This window comes from Macaca thibetana, chromosome 6 (assembly GCF_024542745.1).
Source record: "Macaca thibetana thibetana isolate TM-01 chromosome 6, ASM2454274v1, whole genome shotgun sequence".
NCBI classification, from domain to species: Eukaryota; Metazoa; Chordata; class Mammalia; order Primates; family Cercopithecidae; genus Macaca; species Macaca thibetana.
The window spans coordinates 138,903,093-138,920,782 of NC_065583.1; the positions used below are offsets into that span (position 1 = coordinate 138,903,093).

Genomic DNA, 17,690 nt, shown 5'->3' on the forward strand with positions numbered 1-17,690 from the left:
TTTCTAGTTATCTTTCTTTTTGTTTCTGTGATACTTTCAAACCTGGGATTTTCCCTTAAGGGAAAAGTGGGTCTTTTGCTTGGGAAGCGTGCTTGTCTTCCCCAGTTGCACTCCAGAGCCTTTTCTTTATTAGTGTGCTTTTAGGCTTTTGGGGAACTGAAACCTTTTGGTTGCTGAATTGTGTGTGTCCCCTACCATCACAGAAAAGAAAGAATGTGTGTTCTTTCTCTTTTAATGTCAGTTAAAGTCATGTTTAGAGAATGCTTGAGGACTTCCCTGAAGGATGCCTCAGGATGGCACCAACCCACCAGATGTAGGCACTCTGGGGTGAACATCTTTCTCCCTCTGGAAGGCTTTCCTTCTAGCCCAGTGGCTCTAGTAGTTTATCGTCTGCATCAGAATCACCAGGGTCGTTGTTATTGTGCAGATTCTTGGGTTATACCCGAGACCCACTGAGTGTGAGCCTTTTGGGGCTGGAACCCAGGAATCAGCATTGTAACAGGCAACCCAGGTTTTGAAGCCCTGCCTCCTGGCAGATCTCTCACTGGCTGCAGAGCATCTCCTAAATAAGCATCTCACTTCACCTACAACAAAGCCACTGACTCCACTGTCTCCCCAAGGCCTGGAGGGAAGGAAGGTGGCTCCCTCTCTCTTCTTCCAAAACTCTCCTTTGGAGCTGGGCATGTTGTCCTCGAATGAGAGGGACTTGCAGGAAAGCCAGTGAACAAGACTTAGGAAATGCACAAGGAGTGAAACACAGAGATGTCAGAGCCTCTTCTGGCTAGGGATGGTGGAGAACCATGTAGTTTTTTCATGCATTAGTCCTCAAATATTTATTATGTGCTTACCATGTGCCAGACACCACTCTAGGTGCATTCTGTCCAACCTTGCATTTCCCTTCTTTTTGTCAGATACAAAAAATGAAGCTGAAATGTAAGTCCCAAATGATCACCAAATAGGCAGGACCAGCAAAATTATTAGGAGAATCAAGGCAAATTTCTGGCTTTTTCTGTGTGTGCTTGTGTGTGTTGTATGTGTGCCTCTGTGTGCTTTTGTGTCACACGTACTCATGTGAGTTAGATTTTATAAAATAGCTTGTGTTTTCCAAGCGTATGTATATACTTTATTTATTTTATTAGTTCATTCAAGCATTTGTTTATTCATTCAGTAAAAAGCCATTCATTCATTCATCTAATATCTATAGTAGGTCTGCTGTGTGCCAGTCTAGTTAGTAGGTACTAGGGATACGATGATGAGCCAGACCAAGTTCTTGCCCTCATGGAGCTTCTATTTCAGAGTAGATGATGCTCTCATATGCCTATTGAATACCTAGATGTTGTTTTGCAATTTCCTTTTCTGTAAGGATCATCGTTTCAACAGATTGCCAAGTAGAGCCCAGGAGCCCTGCCCCCTGCTTTCCTCCTTCCTGGTTTCACAATGTCCTTTTCAGCAAAGATGCCTTTCCAGACATTTCTTTACATGTCTGAAATATTTATACACAAAACTGGGGAAGATGAATTAAAAGTGTGAACTCTACATGGCACTGAAGTCTAAAGAGGAAGTGAAGCTGTTCAGCTGAGGGTTTTGACTGGTTCCCATTGGGAAACCCCTTTCAAGCAAAACCTTCATGGAGCAACACACTTCAAAGAGGTTCCCAGTGATGCCGTGTTTAAAACTTGTTAATTGGACCTAATTGCGAACAGCTGCTCAGTTTAGCCACTGTTTGGGTTGGCATTCACCTACCATAGATCTAGGTCATCTTTTTGTTACATTACATTCATATTGGTATCGTAATATATTTGTTATAATCTTAGAATTTGTCACCATCCAAAGGATTATGAGATAATAAATAAAAACACGGAGACAACATATTTGTCAAGCCCTGAGGTCACTGCCAAGTACAAAAGCACTTGAGAGCAGATGCCTATTTGATACACTGTGTGTAGTCATGGCATTTCACTCACACACGTGGGAAGGTTTCCAACAGCAACAAAAAATCTGTGGTGTTTGCTGGAAGCACTGAATGATCTTTTATTGTCCATTTCTTCTTCGTTTAACTATTGCCTTTTAATGCCATACATCACAGAAACAAGGGGGAGACTAATAAATAGTAGTTTATTAGGTGAAATTGCTATTGGATCTAGTTTTATACAATATTCATGTTTCTTAAGAATCACTTGGGGGAGCAACTTGTTGGTTAAATGTGAAGGGGTGATTTGGAAAATATTTAACAAGTGATAAGGCATGAGCACTGAGCAATTAGAAGGAATACTGGCTGTAGTAACCGGCATGGCCATACTCAGGCATACTTGTTGTGTAGCAACCAAAGTGTCTATTACAAGCAAGTTATCACTAAGGGTAACTAGAACATGATCCTGCTGGGATTCAGTGTAGAACATGCACGGCAGAGTTATCTTACTCTAGGAGTAAGAGAGCCAGGGTATTCCTACCAACTCCTGCCCATCACTGGTTGAAGGCAGTCCTGCCATGCAAGTGGCTAAGTGGGCTCTGGAGGTCTGGGGATGCCTTTATGCAAAGAAATGCTGGTTTGGCAACTGGAAGTCAGACTACTGAGTGCTGAAGTGATGAGTGCCTAGGGGTATGGGCGGACACCAGCAGTACCTGCTATGGTGGTAGGGGGGCATTTGAGGATGTTGGTGGGGCTGATCATGAAATATTTCTCTCTCTGCATTGGGCATGTCAGGAGAAATAGCCTCCCTGAGGTTATTTGAAATAAATCGATACTCAAATTACATCTTATAAATTAAATGGGATTGAGGGGGGAGCATTTAATGAAAATGGTGATGGTATTGAGAACAGTGTAAGCAGTTAACACTAATTTGTTCTTCTGTGTGATAAGCGTGGCTTCTCCTTTTTCCAGATGAGGACATTGAGGATCAGGGATGTTGAAATACTTGCCCAAGGATGCACAAGTGGAATGGTAAAGACAGGATTTGAATTCTCTTTTTCTCTCTCCCTCCCCCCTCCAACTTTTCTGTTTCAACAAAGATTTGAATACTTACTATGTTCTGGGCACTATTTTAAGCACCACATAGCAAAGACACAATTTTGGTCCTTTTCGATCCTGATAATCCCCCATCCCTCCCTTAAACGTTTTTCCTTCCCCAGGTCCTTCCCTAACTTTTGTGGAGCCCTGCAAGTGTAAAAACGGAGGCTCATATACCATACCTCAATATTTAAAAGTGATAAATCAAGCTGGCAAAGTGTTAAATAAAAGATGCTCCATCCTCCTGCCTTGATAAAGACACTTGTGCACAAGGGCTGCTGTGCACTGAGAATCTGTGGGGTCTTGCAGCACCATGCAGGAATGTGGTGGCTCAGAGGGTGTGAACACCTAGCCCATGGCCTGTGGCCTGTCCCTCATCTCTTCCCACCCTGGCAGTCCCATATAAGGGAGCGGTACACATATGTGTGTGGACATCCTAGCCTACACATCCAAACTGTATCCCCACAAACAGCACCCCTTAGCTTAGGGGTGTGTGCACTGGTGGTGTGACCTGCCTTGGAGAGAAACAGGCCTGGAGAAAGCTCTGGAAGTGGAATTAAGATCACTTGGATAGGGGATTCAGGGTCTCTGGTACCCAAGACATAGTCCGAAAGAGGAGATGCAGGCTGCAGGCTCCAGGTGGGTACATCTCTGTGCCCCTGAACTCTTCACCCCATATGAAGGGCACAACCAGAGGAATACTAGGGCCCCCCCTTTCCTGGGCCTAAGAATAACCCTCCCCATTCTATTTTCTCTGCCAAATCCCACTTTCACATGTGGATATTTTTTTGAGATGTGGCCTTCTGAGGATTTTTATAAAGGAAAATGTGGAATTCAAACACTCTACTTGTTGAACAGAGAGCAGGTCCATTGAGGTGGGCAGATGGTAGGTGTCACCGGAAGTGGAGGAGTGGGACTGTGGGGAGACCTGCTGGGCTCTCTGGGGCTACATGGACTTCCTTGCATTCAGCAGCCCTAGTCTACAGAGGGAGAAGCTATGCTGTCCCGGCCCTCTGTCTTGAGACCTTGATGTGTTCATCCCAAACCTCAGGAAGTGGCTGCAGTTTAGCAGGATCAGCTCTGCTTGCTGTTCACTTCTCCAGCCATGAGGACGGCAGCTCTGGATAGACGTCTAAAGCACACACGAAAGCAGTGCTTCCTTTACTGGGCCAGATTCTCCTGGGGGAGCAGACAGAAGCCCTCCAACGTGAGCAGTACGTTCTCATGCCAGTGTGCATTTGCCTGTCTCCCTTGGGGAAGGTAGGTGGTTTAAATTCTTTATTTATTAAGCCTGCACAATGTGATAGAACACTATGGGAGACAGTCCTCGATGTTTTATTCTTAAGAAAATAGGAAAGTGTATATACATTTCCCTTCCTTTAAATTCTATTCACTTCTCACTTTGTGTTAGGGGAGGCACTGAGGAATGCTGTTTTCATTTGCTTTTACTTTTAATATGGTGTTACTCAGAACCACTAGGGTATATCTATTAATATATCTGTATCTACATCTGTATCTATATCACCTATATCCATATCTATCTATCTATCTATCTATCTATCTATCTATCTATCTATCATTTATCCATCTATATTATCTATCTATCTACCTATCTAATCTATCTATAGATAGATATATGAGAGAGGATTTTGTAAGTTTTTTTTTTTTTTTGAGACAGGATCTCCCTCTGTCACCCAGGCTGGAGTACAGTGGCACAATCATAGCTCACTGCAAGCCTCAAACTCCTGGGCTCAAATGATCCTCCAGCCTCAGCCTCCTGAGTCGCTGGAACTATAGATACACACCACTGTGACTGACTAATTTGTTTAATTTTTATTTTGTAGAGATGGGTGGGGTCTTGCTACATTGCCTAGGCTGATATCGAACTGCTGACCTCAAGTGATTTTCTGCATCAGCCTCTCAAAGTGCTGGGATTACAGGTGTGAGCCACCACAACCAGCTGGAAGCTGGATTTTTAATGTTTCAAAGTAGAGCAACTGGGGTCACCCATTAGGTAACACATCCCAACACCTTTTCTCCTCTGAACGGCTCCCATGCTCATATCTCACAAGGTGCTCCGTGCTTCAGGATGTCTCCCCTGCTCTTCAGCCTCCTCTTGCTACATGGGCCAAGGGCACTGTTTGATGTTTGCAGCTTGTCCTCTTGCCTCCCTTCAACCCTTCAACTTATCTCTTCCCATTTGCATTATCCCTGACTAGGTATGTTGCTCATACGGACTCACAAGGGCCAATGTTAAAATTTCAGGAATGTTGTGAGCCACTTATTAAATACAGCCATTATAAAAGTGAAATGGCCTAAACTTACATTTAAATAAATTTCATTAAAAACAAAGTAATAATGATACTCGAAATTCATTACTTTCAAATTGTTTTACTATATGTTACTATTGTCTATGCTGTTGGGGTTATTTCTGTCTATTTTAACTGCAGGGTGGAAATATTATATAACAGTGTGCTCTGCTATGCCCTTTTCCCAACTGTGTGTTTCATGATGTCTTGTTGGAGCTTGAAATCAACCATGGTTGTAGTATTTATTTCATGTAAATTGGTAAACATTATGAATCAGGAGTCCCTCCCTTACCCAGAGAGCCTGTTGTTAACATTTACCAGCACACCGTGATCTGTAGCTCTCAAATCCTTAGATCAGAGTTTCTCAGTTCTAGCACTATTGACATTTTAGGCCAAATTTCTTTGCTTTTTGGGGGGTGTCACATGCATAGTGGAATGTTGAGCAGCATCTCTGGATGCTAGTAGCTTCCCCTCCCCGGTTGTGACAACCAAAAATGTCTCCAGAGGTTGCCAAATGTCTTCTGGGGGATAAAGTTATCTCCACTTAAGAACCACTGGCCTAGACAACATTATCCTTTAATGTAAATGACTTGCTATTCTTCCCTTTTTAAACTTTAACATGCATCTGACAAATATTCAGTGCCCATTATGCCTGTAAATACAATGATGAACAAGATAAGCATTGTCTCTGTCTTCATGGAACTCCAGTCTGAAATCACGGACTAAGCTGGAAATATACTGAGTATCCACTAGGACTAGAACATGCTATCTGCATGCTAATGTGCTCAGTAGGTGATCTTGATCTTTATTTATTCCATTAACACTAATTGCAACATTGTATAATGTTTATGTTTCCCCTTCAGGCAACTGTTGTCTCCTGGGCACAGGTAGCTAGCTACCAATAGGTGAGCCCCTCAGGAGATCACTGGTATATCTAGGATGGCAATTAGCTTCTTTAATATGACAGCCTCATGACAGCTGGCAAGGAGCTGCGATTGGAAGGAACTGGAAGTCACACCGAAGCTCATTGAACAAGCATGCCATGAGTGCCATGAGTAAGTAGTCCCAGCTGATGAGCTTATCAGGGGGTTGCCAGTGGGGGGACTGCCCAGGGGGAGATGGAATGGGAGACATAGCCAGACCTCAGAAGGATATGCAGCTCCTGTGAGGACCTAAGTGGAGCTGAGTCAGCATGGCCCTGGTGAGCACACAGCAGGCATTGATCAGCCACAGACTTCAGTATTGAGACCTTCTAGGGTGGGAACTAGATGAACTGGAGGACAGGCCAGGAACCTGCACATATGAATCATGCGGGCCAAGGACCTTCCTCCCCTTTCCTACCAACATGAAGCAGACCCTTCCCCCAGGGGTCATCTTGAAGAAAAATGGGAAAGTGGAGCGTGGTAGGCGACGAGGTGCTGCAATACCAAAATATCCAGAAGGCATTTAAAATTATTGGACTAGATGACATGTAATTTTCCTTCTTTACTTAGTAAAGTGAAGGACTCTGGAGAAAGATTTGATCAATTATAGAAAATAATGAAGGTACATTTTCTTTGCGTAACTAAATATAGGGTAAGTACATTTTGCATTTGCTAAAATTGTCTTTGCTCTGCCTCTGCACACATGTGGGCACCCGCGCACACACACAAATGGCACTTCTGGGAGTTCTTCCTTGCCACCACCTCCTCTCAAGAATCAATGCTCACGAAAGCATTTGTGAGAAATGTGGAGTTTACTGTGGAGTTTCAAAGGGAAGATGATGGAGGTTTCACTGTAACCCCCACAACAAACAGATTCATATTCCGCTTTGATACTGTGTTCATCATTTCCAATATGTACGTTTTTCCTAGTTGAGTATTTGATATCTTGGAAACCAGACTCTGTCTTGCTGTGTTGGTGTGTCATAGTCTAATTGGCAGCACGTTTCCTTTGGTAACAATACATAAGACAATGGTGTGTCTTATGTTGGTGACTTCTTATATTTGTTAAAATCTTTTAAGTCTACTGCTTTGCAGTCCTTCCTCAACTGCAAGCAGAGGCTTCCCCACTGAGGAAAGTACAGTCTGGAGTCCGACCATCACTTGCTATCTCCACCATTCACAAGCCAGGTAACCTTGGGCAAGTTACTGAAGGGTTCGGGGCTTTGTTTCCCCACCTGTGCAATGGGGATAATATTACTAACTACTTCATCGGACTGTAGTAAGAGTTGAATGAGTTGATTCGTATAAAGAAATTGGAACACTGTCAGGTGGTGGTGACTTCTAGAAAAATAGTTGTTCTTACACGTGTTATCTCTTTAGTCCCCTCCCACACAGGCCCTGCCTCCTTTTACCTGTTGCTTTTTCTTTCCTCCCTTATTTTATAAATAATACTTCAGTGACCACTGTTTGCTATTTGAACACAACTTTGAGATCTCTCTTCTCCTTCCCAAATGGCTTACCTAAGTATTTACTCCAAACAAATATGTTGTCTTTTAGAGATACTCTGGTAAGTAAAGATTGCTGTATGTAGTAACATATTTTTATCATTATTTCTGATGCATCTATGGTAGATGCAAGAGATAGTAAGGTATGAACTTGACTGGAGCCGAGCTAGGTTTTTGGGGAACATTAGGAGATGGGATGGAAAAAAGATAGGTTGGAGACAGATGGCACTTGAAGAATCTCCCCTTTGAAATCTTCGGTAAAGTCTATGATGTGATACCTCTCCATACATCTCTTAAGAGACTTTGTATTTTGATGATAGCCTTGAATGCTAGGGACATCACACCAGCTAGCCCATACAGGGTGGAGAGGACTTTCGCCCTCTTCAATTCACTGTGTATGGATGGCAATGTTTCTTCCCACATATGTGGCTGGCCCTAGGAGACAAGTCAGGCGATGTGAGCTGTGGATGTGAACTGAGAGAACAGTTGGGGCTTAGGTGAAAAGTGGAGATGCAGGAACTCTTCAGATATAGTGGCCTTAGGGAAAGATAGATGTATTAGACTATTCTTACATTGCTATAAAGAAATACCTGAGACTGGGTAATTTATAAAGAAAAGAGGTTAAATTGGCTCATAGTTCTGCAGGCTATACAGGAAGCATAGTGCTGGCATCTGCTCAGCTTCTGGTGAAACCTCAGGGAGCTTTTAATCATGGCGGAAGGGGAATGGAGAACAGGCATGCCACAAGTTGAAAGCAGGAGCAAGCAAGGGAGATTGGGGATGGGGGTAGGTGTTACAGACTTTTAAATGAGCAGGTCTCATAACATCTCACTCACTATTGTGAAGATGGCACCAAGCCATGAGGGATCTGCCCCCATGATCCAAACACCTCCCACCAGGCCCCTCCTCCAGCATTAGGGATTACAATTCAACATGAGATCTGGGTGGGGACACACATCCAAACTGTATCACTAGACACTAACAAAGAGACACCCGGTCCATCTGGGTTCAAGGTGTGCCACAGGCCTGCATGTCCTCCTAAGCTTTTCCAGACCCTTGGTGCCAGAGTTCAAATGGCTGCAGTCCTGGCATATTCCTCAGTGAGACTGGACAAAATAATCCACTCCTGCAAATGGAAAATTTCTTCTGCGTAGGGTGAGCACTTCCAGCTCCAGAAATGAAACATGCTAAAGGCAGAGTGTGACTTGGCATGGGGTGACCGGTTTCCCAACTGATCGGTCCTCTACCCTGTTAGTTCATTTTGCTGACGATCTTGTCCATAAGAGCAAAGAACTTTCTAGCTGGTCACCTTTGCAACAAAGTAAGAGTTTTTGAAAGAGGATTTTAAAAAATTCTTTTTTGGTTTATTTTGGGTTTAATGAGTCAACACTTTATTTTACTATGAGTGTTTATAACCAAACCTAAATGTATGTAGGATCTTGAACTTCCCCCACAACTATTTCCTATTTGTTCCCAGAAAAATTCCAATGCCAGATTTTGCCATAGCAACCAGAGGCAAATATCAAGACAGCAATAAAGAGCAAGCTGGAAAAGGGTTTCCCTACAATGTGGCTTGAGTTTCTGTAGGGCATTCCATCCTCCGTGCGGAGCCCTGGAAGGCAAGAGGGGGCCCTGCGGTTCCTCGTGGGGGGTCTGGTAGAGTCCAGCTTTACCAGCATCCAGGACCCACTAGGAAATGTGTCTTTCAGGCAGCTGGGCTAGGGGCGGAAGGATCAGCTTGCCTGCTCCTCGGGCTTGGCACCTGTTGTGTGTTGATCTTTATTTTTGTATGTCAATTTTTCAAAATTAAATGTATTGAGTTATTATTTTTTCATTATGCTTTTCCTCTGAGCAGTTTAGTAAACAAGCCTGTTGTGTATTTCCTAATTGTCCCCTCAAGTGCTCTTTGGAAGAAGGCAGTGCATATATATAAGTAAGAAAATGGAACCAAAGAACAGGAGACTCTTCCAATACCTGCCCACGATGTCCCTCATTCTGTGTCCTTCCTTTTTGTCATGGTTGTTGTGGTAATGTTAGGAAGTCCCACTTCTTGCCCATAGGTAAAGTCATCTCACTACATGATAGCCTTCTTGCTGAAAGAACTTTGGGCTTCCGAGTTACTTCAGAAGTTTGGATTAGCGATGTGTTGTTAAATGTTTAATAACTTGCTCGCAGACATAAAATTGCTTTGATTTGTAGAGCTGATTTGCTGATTTCTGTGGTGCAAATCCTCCCACCATGGCAGATTTCTTTTTGCCAGAGTGACCTCATGAACGTGGAACTGGAAGGAGATGAACACATTTAACTCTCATGCACTGGTAAGAGCTGGCTGCCCCACACTGCTGGGTCTGTGGACTTAGGCCTGGTTTCTCAACTTCAGCACTATTGACGTTTTGGGCAGAATGGTTGTTGGTTATTGGTGGCTGTCCTGTGTATTGTAGGATGTTTAGCAGCACCTGTGGTTTCTACTCACTAGATGCCAGGAGCAACCCCTTCCCACCAAGTTGTAACAACCAAAATTGTCTCCAGATTTTGCTAGATGTCTCCTGAGGGGCAAAATCTCCCTTAGTTCTGGGCTATTCTGCATTGGTAGTGCTTAGAAGGTCCATTCAGCAGGCAGTAGGCCTCCATTGGTAGCTTTTCCATGAACCACTCTGAATATGCACCCAAACAGGTTCTCTCTTGGCATTTTGGATGTGGTGCATTGGTCTGTTCTCATGCTGCTAATAAAGACATACCCGAGACTGGATAATTTATAAAGAAAAGAGATTTAATGGACTCACAGTTCCACATGGCTGGGGAGGCCTCACAATTGTGGCAGAAGATGAAGGAAGAGCAAAGGGACGTCTTACATGGCAGCAGGCAAGAGAGCTTGTGCAGGAGAACTCCCCTTTATAAAATCATCAGCTCTCATGAGACTTATTCACTATCATGAGAACAACACGGGAAAGTCCTGCCCCCATGATTCAGTCACCTCCCACTGGGTCCCTCCCATGACACATGGGAATTGTGGGAGCTACAATGGAAGATGAGATTTGGGTGGGGATACAGCCAAACCATAACATGTGGTATTGCAAAACACTGAAGGTGTGCTTCCTTGGGTAGTCTTGAGAAGTGTCATGCTGTAAGGACTTAAGGCACCAAAAAATTAAGACATAGCAGGGCCACCAGGAGAGCATCAGTGTAATTCCACTGTAGGATATATCCTACATCCATTATAGGATGGATTTTGACAGACTGCAGAGGTCCCTTAGGCAAACCTTTCCTTTGTATGGGTGAGAAACAAGACTCAGAGACAAGGTGTGACTTGTCCAAGGGCAAGATGTGGATGTGCTTGGGACAGTCACAGGGGTGTTGTGGTGAATGCTGTGAGACGCCTGTGTGACATACTGGGATTTAGAACTGACTCCAACTTGTAGCCAAATGTGTTTTGTGGGCTTTTCAATGTTGGGTTTGGATGGATATATTTTGACGTTTCCCTGTCCCCTACCTCTCTGCCCCTTTGGAAATATCTGATCATGAAAACTGTATTATAATGAGGGACTTTTGTTTCGGATAAAACTATTCCCTTCAGCTTCAGGAGTGAGTTGATTATTCACATGTTCTATTTAGGGGGTTTAAGCTGCTAGTCGTCAAAGAATAAATGCTGAAGCTTGTCATTAATTCCTCTTTCTTTCCTCCCACATCTGCTCTGGGCCTTCTCATTGATGTAGTATCTCAGGTTACTTCCAAAATAATTTGAGAAAAGGATTTATGGAAGAAGCTAGCTTTCCAGTAGAAAAGTTTAGATGACAAGATTAATGTGATAAGAACTAAGAAAGCCCTTCCTAGTTTTCATTAAAAATGTGTTTTTAATGCCCAGAGGTGCCCAATCAAAAAGGAAATATTACAGAAGGATTATTTTCATCAACAGAGTTCTTGGGCATTGCAAGTTCCAGTGTAATTAGGGAAATAACATATGAGTACATCAGTACACTTCAGATGCCAATACGTTGGGCTTAATGAGGACAGCAAGTCTGCTTTTATTAGGGGATTGAATAAAAGTGAAAGGAGTGCTTGAAAAGAATTGGTAATTTTGGATGGGATAATTCATCACTTCGCTCCAGATCAGTTTTTCACAGTAAGAAGTGCTGGCTCTTCAGAAAATTTGGCACAACCAAAGTTTATTTTCACTACCTCCTCCTTCTCCCATTGTCCTTTGTCACCCCCCCAGCAGGTCCACAGTGATTCTGCAGGTCATCCCTGTGGGCCCTGCCCATTCTCTTCCATCAGGGGCTATCTTACATCAATTTTTCAAGGTCTCCTTAGTGATGTAGGCCAGTTGGGTTTTTGCTTTCTTTTCTCAGAGGACAATTCAGCCTCAGCGTCTTAGACTAAAAGGATTCATGCAAGGGTGTCAGATGTTATATTAGGCTAAAGGGGAGGTATTTTGGGTTGTGGGGAGCACTTAATGCAATCCTGTATGACATTCCCTACTCAGTGATGTTCAGGCTCCACAGACCAACATGGGAAGGGCTTAAGGGAGATGAGAAAAAAATCTCTTCTTCCGCAAGGATTTTCAGTTGATCAGTTTTGTTACTTTTTTGTGATGAAACTATTTGCACTGCAACTAATGATTTTTTTTTCTCAAGGTGGAAAAGGTAGGAGCAACAGCTTTCAGTTCTAAGGATACATTCTGTGGACCTTCATAAGCTCTAGGAACTAGGGGGGCAAGATTGAGGAGGAAATAGAGAAAATAATTTGCTGTATAGTATTTTCCCCCGAGCTGCCATCTGGGGCCTTCAGAGCTTAACACTGCACCCTTGCACTGTTGCACACACCACAGGAGCAATACCAAGAGATGTCAAACATGAGTGGTATTGGTCACCGGAAACAGCAGATTCCAAGTAGCTGCCTCACCAGACTGTTCCATCAGAAGATTCATTTGTGCCAACTACTTCTTTGTCATGGGTCCTTCCTGGTTCTGCAACACAGATGTGGAAAGTGAAGAGAACATGTCATTGGATCCCATTTCTAAGAGTGGAAAATATACAATTTACCATGGGATGTTTAAGATATTAGCATATTGTTCACCATGTGTATCCAGAGCTTTAGTAGAAGTAGGTGCATGTATACATGGTGCTCCTCATTGTCAAATACTGAAGCCTGTTTCAGGCTGGGTTTGGGGGCTGGGAGTACTTATGGGACAAAGTCTGACCCTCAGTCTGTAGGCTGAGTGCCTTCTTAGTGTGTTGGGACTCAGGATCTATTTACCCTATCTATACTCACAAGCCTAATTCATTAATCAGGATGACTTACTGGGCTGTGAGACCTTTGAGGACAGGACCTTATACCTTTATCTTGTGCCTCCCATGCCTAGTATAGCACCAGGCATGTAATAAGTTTTTCTTTAAAAAGTATTTTACAGCTTTATCAAGGCATATATGATGTAGGATCAACTGTATGTGTTTAAAGTTTTCCACTTGATGTGCTTTTAATGTATGTCTATACCCATGAAACCGTCACTGCAATCAAGATAATGAACACATTCATCAGCCCTAAAGTTTCTCATGTCCCTTTGCAAGTCACCCCCCTTCCTCCCATTGTTCTCAAACAACCACTATTCTGCTTCCTGTCACTACAGATGAGTTTGTGTTTTTCTGGAATTTTATATAAATGGAATCATACAACATGTACTCTGTTTTTCTTTCTGGCTGTTTTTACTCAGCATAATTTTCTCAAGATTCATTGAAGTTCTGTATATTAATAATTTGCTACATTTCATTGCTGAATAGTATTCCATTGTATAAATCATAAAAGGCACCTAACAAGTGTTTGTGGCTTTACATGGATTTGAAAATTAATTTTTAAGAATATAATTGGGAGAAAAGCAGACAATGGGATACCACTCTATTCTTGGTGAGTGGGTTCACTCAGGAAGTGGAAATAGGGAAAATAATTTGCTGTATAGTATTTTCCCCCGAGCTGCCATCTGGGGCCTTCAGAGCTTAACACTGCACCCTTGCACTGTTGCACACACCACAGGAGCAATACCAAGAGATGTCAAGGAGATAATTTGGCATGGTAGAGACTTTTGTTGTCATTCAATATCTATTTTTCCTTCTTTGTTAGTACTGGAGTACCTGAGTTTTGGCTGGGCACAGAACTGTCTGGAATACAGACTACAGTTCCCAGCCTTCTGTGCAGTTCTGTGTGGCCATGTGACTAAGTTGTTGTCAATATGAGGTAAGCAGAAGGGGTCTGTAAAACTTCTTAAAAGTCTCCTTGAAGGAAGAGGGATTTCCTCTTCTTCTTCCTGTTCCCTGTTGTCTGGAAAGTGGCTGCAATGTCTGGAACTCTGGCAGCCATTTTGGACCAGAAGAGACCTTGAGAATGGCAGATGCTCATAACAGAGCAATAAAGTAGAGCAGGTCTGGGCCTCTGACACCATCGAGTGCCATGGCAGACCTGGACTACCTCCCTCCAGGCTTCTCAACTGATAAATATAAATTTTGATCTTGGCTGGGATGCCTGTATTCCCAGCACTTTGGGAGGTCGAGGCAGGTGGATCACTTGAGGTCAGAAGTTCAAGACCAGCATGGCCAGTATGGCGAAACCCCGTCTCTACTAGAAATACAAAAATTAGCTGAGTGTGGTGCCACACACCTGTAATCCCAGCTACTCGGGAGGCTGAGGTAGGAGAATTGCTTGAATCTGGGAGGCGGAGGTTGCAGTGATCCGAGATCATGCCACTGCACTCCAGCCTGGGATACAGAGCAAGACTCCATCTCAAAAAACAAACAAACAAACAAACAAATAACTAACTAACTAAATAAATTTTGGTCTTGTTTAAACCACTGCTGTTTTTGTGGGAGTTTTTGTTTGTTTCTTGCAGACAAAACAATTCTAACTGATACAGTTAGTAAGATGGAGTTAGTTAGAACAAGAGGGAGCTTAATGTTACTGGAAGATTGTTTCCATCATGCTAATATGTCCATTTCCAGTGTATGGATGTTACTGAATAGAAACCTAGTATCAACTATTAGAATCTCTTTTCATGAGTTCTGGAAAAACCCTGACAAACCATTCTTAAAATTCCCCTTTTCCCAATCATGTAACTCAAGCCCCGTCTATTTGTAGCCATCATTAACATTTTAGACTTCTTAAAATTACACTTATTTTACATTTATTGACTTTTAACGTGGTGGCTCTGTGGTGGGATGTGGGGTTAACCTAACATCATTACAAAATTTACAAATCATAGTTACGGTGGTTTATTTGGAAATGTTTTCTGTAGATGCCCAGTCTCATTTATTACATATGAATTTTTGTTATGTTTAATCCCTAGTGTTGGTTTGGCTTGTGACTCTCATTTTTTATTTGAAATATTTCAAACATACATAAAAGAGTGTATGTCCAGATGCCATTTATCTAGCAAACATAACTCTGTAGAACAGTAGTTGCCAACTTTATTTATTAATGTAGCAGCGGAAGCCTTTTTGCAATGGCATCCTATGCAGAAGCCCAGTATATAAAACATCTCAGAGCTTCTCTGGTTGAAGCAAAAATGGAGGGCTTGGAGCCTTCCTAGATTAAACCCCACCTTGGCCACCCCTTTCTACACCATGGTAGCCCCTGAAATCTGCTCACACAGCCTGATGGTCCTGTGAGCACAGCTGAAAAGCACAGATTAAGAACAGGTTCAAGAATCAGAAAGCAAGCTAAACACGGTGATCAGATCAGCCATAGCAGGTGATCCGGTGTACAAATATTAAAGCCCATCCGTTTTATTCATAGAGGAGCCTCTGAGATTCTCATTCAGAACTCTGTGCTCTTATGTTAGCCACAATTCTAACAAGCTTTGCAATCTGGTTTCTCAGTCATGGAAGAATAGAAGAACAACTCAGGGGAGGAAGAAGTCAGACATAGCCAGACATGGCTGCTAGCAGTTCCACCAATGAAAGAGACCAGGATGTTTAAAACAGGCAAACACAAAGCGTGAAAAACTAGAAGCTAAAACTTCTGAGGTCATTTAAGGTAAATGTAGTTCCCTAATGTATTCCAGTGGGTTATGAGGGCATGATTTTATATATTTACATCTAGAGAGAGTGTGTGTGTGTGTATACATATATATGCATGTATAGATGCATAAATATATATGTATATATATAGATTTAGTGAGTGTGTGGTTGTATAAAGTATGTGTATACATAAATACATAAAATGTTTGTATACTTATAAATATATATTATATATGTAAATAATATGCATATATACATATACAATATTTTGCTTAGTGGTTATAGTGATGATTCTGAGAAGAAAAGCCTCATATTTTCTGTTAGTCATTCTGTTTACAGTAATAACAATAATACTTACTGAAACAATTTTTATGTGCTAGATACTGTTCTGTTTTGTGTGGTTAATTTATTTACTCTTTCTACTTTCTGAAGCAGGGACTATCATTATCCCTGGAAGCGGAGAGAAGTTCAGTCCCTTGCCCAACATCACACCGCAAGCATGCGTTGGAGCTGAGATTCAGACCCAGGCATTCAGGGTCCAGGGACGATGCTCTTAATATATTCCATATCTTAGGAGAATTTCTCCTATTTAAACAATAAAAGTGCAAAAATCTTGTGGCTAGCCAAAATTTTCAGTTGTTTGGAAAACTTATTTATCCAATAAGTGGAGAACTCACTTGTCCTCCAACAATTCTGGATAAATGAAAGAACGAATTGAACTGAGACTGGTATCCGGGTCTCCCAGTACTTTGTAGTTCCTATCCATATGGCTTGTCAGGAAGGCCACAGGGAGGTAAACTAACTCGAGCAGGTCTGAGTAACCAGAAACAATCCCACATCAGACTGTTGGCAGTGGGAGTGGAACACTCAGAGCTGAACCGCGTGCAAGATGCTTGCATTTTCATTTGCAATGTTGTCATCTTCCTCATGGCTCAAGAGGTATTTTGGAGTTGACATGAAGGCTACTGTAATTTTTAGAGGCTTTTTGCTTTCTGGCTTGTATTTACATATTGTGGTAGAAGAGTCAGAAGACCTCAAGCTTCAAAAGTGAATCTTGTTGCAACTTACGAAAGCACCACCCTGTGGGGTGCAGCTCTCAGCATGTGTCACCCCAGGCGCTGTGATTTCCCTGGCTTCATCCAACTTTGGTTGCTGTTCTTCATGCTCAGGAATTCTGCAATTGCCATAGCTTTTGCTGTTGTTATGTCTGTAGGTATGGACTCATTTCTACCATTCTGGAATGAAACATTATTTCAAGGAAAGCTTCTTATTGTAAAAGGTCCACACATTCAGAAGGAAACTGGGAGCACATTTTCTCATAGGCCTGAAGCATTGACTGACTATGCGTCTTTCCCCTTAGCGTTGTCATCATATTGTAAGTGGATGAGTCATGGACAACATTTTCACACACATACATGAGGTCCGTCGACCGGTCCTTAGGACAACTAGATTTCTTTTCTTTCTTTGTTTTAAAGAAGAAGACAAGTCAAGATACAGCAGATAAAAATGCTCAGCACATTTGCTGAAATCTTAGCAAAATCAAATTACTAGTAATTTGTTAATCACACTATACCTGTTTTGAGCCAATCCTACTTAACCCATCCTCCATCTTCCTCATGCTTGCCTCCCTGGTAAACTCCTATTTATGTTACAAAGATCAGTGTTTATGTTACTACTTTTGTGCTATTTCTGAACATTAAATGTACTTCTGTTGTAGAACATATCTCATGGAATAGTTATTATCACATATCCATTGCCCTTGTTAGGCTGTGAGTGAGCTTTCTTTTTTTTTGTTTCCTTCCTTCCTTCCTTCCTTCCTTCCTTCCTTCCTTCCTTCCTTCCTTCCTTCCTTCCTTCCTTCCTTCCTTCCTTCCTTCCTTCCTTTCTCTCTCTTTCTCTTTCTCTCTTTCTTTCTTTCCTTCTCTCTCTCTCTCTCTCCCTCTCCC

At 42.4% G+C, this 17,690-nt stretch overlaps 1 long non-coding RNA gene across 3 annotated transcripts in view; it reads left to right on the top strand.

Moving 5' to 3' along the window:
- Positions 1–17,288, top strand: part of LOC126956074 (uncharacterized) — a 35,104-nt gene extending 17,816 nt beyond the window's left edge. Inside the window, exons 2-8 of one of the 3 annotated variants that reach the window (XR_007726238.1) lie at positions 2,882–2,941; positions 4,059–4,267; positions 4,852–6,371; positions 6,810–10,062; positions 13,856–13,969; positions 15,604–15,760; positions 16,177–17,288. This is a non-coding gene — a long non-coding RNA (uncharacterized LOC126956074). Of the gene's footprint in view, positions 1–2,881; positions 2,942–4,058; positions 4,268–4,851; positions 10,063–13,855; positions 13,970–15,603; positions 15,761–16,176 lie in introns of all 3 variants that reach the window. The other 2 variants (XR_007726236.1, XR_007726237.1) reach the window with 2 other exon arrangements.
- The last annotated feature ends 402 nt before the right edge of the window (positions 17,289–17,690 follow it).